The sequence below is a fragment of the Cajanus cajan genome, chromosome 6 (assembly GCF_000230855.2).
Source record: "Cajanus cajan strain Asha chromosome 6, NIPB_CcT2T_4, whole genome shotgun sequence".
In the NCBI taxonomy this organism is placed as follows: Eukaryota; Viridiplantae; Streptophyta; class Magnoliopsida; order Fabales; family Fabaceae; genus Cajanus; species Cajanus cajan.
In genome coordinates, this window is record NC_138522.1 from 51,443,581 (window position 1) to 51,449,910 (window position 6,330).

Below are 6,330 nucleotides of genomic sequence, written 5' to 3' on the forward strand. Positions count from 1 at the left end.
TTACCTCAACACATACATTGTAATAATGTAATTAAATTAAGAAAAATAAACTTTCAAAGTTAGTAAAAGGGTTCACATAAAAACCTTTAGAAACATTCTTCGATATCCAAAATATTTTGAAAATGAAACTTGGAAAATAAAACATAAGAAGTTATAAAATGTTTTCAAAATAATAAGTACAACTCCATTTACAAATAAATTCCATGTCGTAGAAGTCTTCTGCCCCGATGTCACAATATTAGAGCATACACATAACTCAACTGTTGGCATTCTAGATGTCACTCATAACCGAATCTTCCTCACCTAAAGCATCCACAAATTATACGGTGAGAAAAGAAAACATCTATATGAAAAGCACACAAGAAAAATCCACAATATCATCTCATCATAACTCATTACTTATTAAAGTATTTACAAGCATTTCTACCTATCCTAATTCTATCAATCACGTAACATCTTCACATCACAATTCACAATCACACTAATCCATCACAAATCTTGCAATTAACCCTATGCCAAGGTCACGCCTGTAGCATCTCTTGCTCGAGGTCGTGCCACCCCTGACATAAGCATTAATTGCCTCACACATCCCACCCTATGCCAAGGTCACGCCTGTAACATCTCTTGCCCAAGGTCGTGCCACCCCCGACATAAGCATGAGAAATCATACATCCTACACTGTGCCAAGGTCACGCCTGCAACATCTCTTGCTCGAGGTCGTGCCACCCCCGACATAAGCATGAGGAATCACCCATCCCATACTATGCCAAGGTCACGCCTGTAGCATTTCTTGCCTAAGGTCGTGCCACCCCTGGTCACAAGTGTGAGGAACCACAATCATATTCTCATTCACATCCACATTCACATCTACATCCACATCCACATCCACATCCACATCTCAATTCCACAATACATACACAACCCACACAAAATGGTGGTTCACATACCCCTCAAGTAATTCACCATGAATCCTCACCTAGATCATAAATTTTATCAAATAATATAACAATAACATTCATAAATTAATATAATAATCAATAGAATTAGCAATTTAATATAATCTTAACATAAACGGTAAAATCCCCAATTATTCCAAAACCTAACTCACAGACACTTTTCTACAACTTCGTTCTCTCTTCCAGATCATCATTCTTACAAATTAAATATATATTTCTCATCCTCAACATATACCGAATCTAATGGGATCATCAATTTCTCAAACAGAAATAATCCAATTTTTCCAAAACCTAGCCTACAGGCACTTTTCTATAATTTCGTTCTCTCTCCCAAATCATCATTCTTACAAACTAAATATATATTCATAATCCTAAATATATACAAAATCACATAAGACCAATAATTCTCCAAACAGAAGTAATTATAAAATTACTCATAATCCTACAAGCTTCCTCTTCTACCCAATTTCCTCATGTAATTTTGCATACAAATAATCTCCTTTTCTCCCGTACCTTGATAAGTAGTAGCTGAACCTACGCAAGATCTAGTTGGTCTCTCTCGCTGGGTTCCTCTCGGTCTGAAGCAGAAAGTAGAGGGAAAGAAGAGAGAGCAGAAGAAAAGAAATCAGAAAATGAGAGGTGTGCTTTTTGGGAGTGGCAGAATGCTCTATTTATAGGCATCAGGTTTCGCCGGAACGGCCCGTTCCAAATCCGGAACAGCCCGTCTGGACCCTTAACTCACGACTAAAAATCACATCTAGAACGACCCGTTCTCAAACCAGAACGGCCTGTTCTGGGGTGCATTTAATACTCACAACGGTCATATTTTGGAAACGCCCCGTTCCAATTTGGGAACACCCCGTTCCCATCTAAAATTTGTAGACAATTTTTGTATTTTGGAACGACCCGTTCCAGTTTGGGAACGGCCCGTTCTGAGATACAAAATCACTCTCGTTTTAGTCGTTTGGAACGGTCCGTTCTGGGCTACTAAATCACCCCTATTGGGCCTTTGGACCCTCAAACAATCTGTGAAAATCGGGCTGTTACAATTTCTATTTAAAATTATAATTTAAATTATTTAATTTTATAATTTATAATGATAATATAATTTATAAAATTATAAATATTTATTTATTACATACTTATAAATTAAATTTTAACATTTTAAATAAATTATTAATTAATTTAATATATTTATTTACCTTAAATTAAACATATAAAATTCAAAAAAAAAATATTTATCCTTGTTTTATTTTCTAATTATCAACTATTAATAAAATAATAACTTAAAATCTTATCTAAGTATATCATAATATTCTCATATCAAATTTAAAACTAGATATTAGTTATACAAAAATATTAAGATCATATAGTAAATTGTCAACAAGATTTTAGTTAAATAATTTAAAATAATTAATGTTTCAATTATATTGTTAATTAGAAAATAATTTATTCCAAAGCTAATTAATTTTTTATATATTAATTATTAGTAAAATTTAATAACTTTTAATTTAACAATTAATTGGATCGATGAAATTCAACACACACTATGAGTTATTGAGCGGAATAACTTTACCAAGAGTTATTTTGTAAGTTATCTTAAATCAAACATATAAAATTCAAAAAATTTATTTATTCTTGTTTTATTTTATAATTATCAACCATTAATAAAATACTAACTTAAAATCTTATCTAATTATATCATAATATTTTCATATCAAATTTAAAACCAGTTCTTACATTTTCTACAAATATAAATTTGTCAGAAATATTTCATCAATAATATAGTTTTTCCTACAAAAAAAATTTTCATTGAAAATATAAATTTTTTGACAGATTTAATTTTATTTTATAAGAAATCATCTTCGATTAATATAACATTTTGTATATATGATTTAAGAGTAAAGAATTTTCAATTTAACAGTTGGATTTACAAAATTCACATTTAATATAAAGTTATTGAGCGGTCTAATACTTAATAAAATTTACACCGGTGTAATTATAACCCTCCTCATATATATATATATATATATATATATATATATATATATATATATATTAAATGTGACTTTTACTAAGTATTACATTACTCAATAACTTTATATTAAATGTGAATTTTGTAAATCCAACCATTAAATTGAAAGTTCATATCTCTTAAATTATATATACAAAATTTTATATTAATCCAAGATGATTTGATATTTTATTTTTATAAAACAAAATTGATGTAATATATTCATTTCAAAATACACTAAAATATGAACACTTTGATTACCTTCCAGTAGTTGTTCAATTTTAACAAAATTTGATATGCACGTATAAAGTGATATGAACTTTCAATTTAACAGTTGGATTTACAAAATTCACATTTAATATAAAGTTATTGAGCGGTGTAATACTTAGTAAAAGTTACACCGGTATAATTATAACTCCCTATATATATATATATATATATGTAATTTTAAGCTTATTACTTCTAGAAAATAAAAAATTTGTTTTTTCTTCTAAAATATAAAACTACTATTTATGTTAAATAAATTAATATATGCACTAATTATTTAATAGAAAACTCATGAAACACACAAATATGAAAATATTCACACTTGAACTTGCTTACTATAATTTTAAAGACAATACACTAACATCTCAAGTATTTTATAAATATTTAAAAATAAATATTATTTATTTAAAATAATTTTTAAGATCGAAAATATTAATTTTAGAAGGTTTAAATATATTTTAGTCCCTATAAGATGGGTGATTTTGATTTTGGTCTTTGTAAATTTTTTTCTTTATTTTTCATCCTTATAAGATTTATAAAAATTGTTTTGTACTTGTAAAATGAGTAAAATATTTTTCTTTGATTTTCATCCCTCTAAAATATAAATTCACTAGTTTGATTATTTTAAGGTAGACAAATAATATTTATTTTAAAAAACTAAAAATTTTTTTAGAGGTGTTAAATATCAATATGATAATAGTACGTAATTGTTGTAGGTGATACTTAAGATAATTATTTATCTTTTTTTTTTAAAAATAAAAAGTAGTTAAAAATGATTACATAAAAAAATAAAAAATAAAAATAAAAATTTTAATTTTAGAAAATGAAAAACAATTTTTTTTACAGAAACTAAAATCAAAACTTATTATTTTTATAAGGATTAAAGACATATTTAAGTCATTTTAAAAAGATAAAATTAAAGAAAAATATTTTTTAAAAAATAAAAAATAAAATTTATTCATTTAATAATATTAAAAATAATATTTATAAATTTAAAAAAAAGTGATCATCGGATTCCCGAAGAGTTCAAACAAGGGACATTAGGAAGTGTACTATGGTCTTAAATTTTTCGACGGAAACAAAAATCTGTCAGAAATTTTTGACGGATTTATATTTCCGTCAAAAATTTCTGACAGAAATATAAATCTGTCAGAAATTTCTGACAAAAATATAAATCTGTCAAAAATTTCTGACGGAAACAAAAATCTGTCAGAAATCTTCTGTCAGAAACTTGGTTTGTAAGTTGACTAAGAGTTTGTATGGGCTGAAGCAAGCACCAAGGCACTGGTACCTGAAGTTTGACAGTTTTATGAGTAAGAAAGGGTACAAGAGGTGTGCCATAAATTAGTGTTGTTGTTTGAAAAATTTTGGTCCATTCTATATCATATTACTATTATATGTTGATGACATGTTAGTTGCAGGATCTAATATGGATGAAATCAATAGAATGAAGGCACAATTGTCTGAAGAGTTTGAAGTGAAGGATTTAGGTGCTGCAAAGCAGATTTTGGGCATGAACATCAATAGAAACATATCTAAAGGTTCCTTAATATTATCTCAAGAGAAGTATATTGGGAAATTGTTAGAGAAATTCAGCATGCAGGATGCCAAAATCGTAAGTACATCTTTGGGGGTTCACTATTCAATCTCACAAACACTACTAGATTTTAATCCTTTAGCAACATTTTCTTGTTTACATTTGTTAAAATGATACTATATATTATATAAATATGTTATTTTGTAACATTTTTTGAAAAATGTCATTATAGATAGAATAATATTTTGTATTTCAATATTATTCTTTCCAATTGTTTTTAAAATCAAAGTCCCATATCGAGTAAAAAAAAATTGCATAAGTTATTTTGCAACATTTTTTTGAAAAATGTTACTATAATTGCTTCTAAAATCAAAGTCCCACATCGAGTAAAAAAAAAAATATTTCTCTTATATTTAATTGTAACCCATAATTAAAGTCCCACATCGAATAGATTAATGACTCATAAAAAGTATATATACTCATATAGTTATATTTAAGATAAATGAAATTTGATATTCTATATACAATTAGTGGTGACTAACTAAAAATTTATTTCCCTAAAAACTTAAGGAATTCCTAGAAGTTTAGGAGACATAGAAATATAATAATTGATAGTAATATTTAAATTAAAATTAATTATCATTTTATAAGATTAAAAAAATCTTGGCAACATCATTAAAATGTTACAAAAAATTATTAAAATGTTACAAAAATACTACTTTGATAACATTTAAAATATGTTACCTAATTATGCAAAAATGTTACTAAAAGTCTTTAGCAACATGAACTATATACAACATTTGATAATATGTTGCTAAAACAAATTAGCAACATTTATACATAATTAAGTAACATTTTTTAAATGTTGCTAAATACCATTTGTGTTGTAGTGTTTAAAGAAGCATTCACCTAAGATGGATGAAGACAAGGCAGCAATGGCTAAGGTTCCTTATGCATCTGCAGCTGGTAGCTTAATGTATGCAATGGTATGCACTAGACCAGACATTGTTCATGCAGTGGGAGTTGTTAGTAGATTCATGTCTAATCCAGGAAGGAAGCATTGGGAAGCTGTCAAGTGGTTGCTACGCTACTTGAAAGGTGCTTCTAAGATTGCATTATGTTTCAGTAAGAATGATGTTATTTTGGAAGGATATTTTGATGCAGATTTGGGAGGTTGTTCAGATACAAGGAAGAGTATTACAGGATTTGTTTTCACAATAGGTGGCACAATAGTTAGTTGGATGTCTCGACTTCAGAAAAGTGTTGCACTTTCAACCACAGAAGCATAATACATGGCTATTTCAGAAGCTGGTAAAGAAATGATTTGGTTGAAGAATTTTCTTGAAGAGTTGGGCAAGAAGCAGTGTGACAGTGCTCTTTATAGTGATAATTAGAGTGTCATTCATATTGCAAAGAATCATGTATTTCATGTGAAGACAAAACACATCCAATTGAGATACCATTTCATTAGAGGACTAATCAGTGATGATACTTTGTTCTTGAAGAAGATCCCTGGGTCAGAGAATCCTGCAGATATGTTGACTAAGGTGGTTACT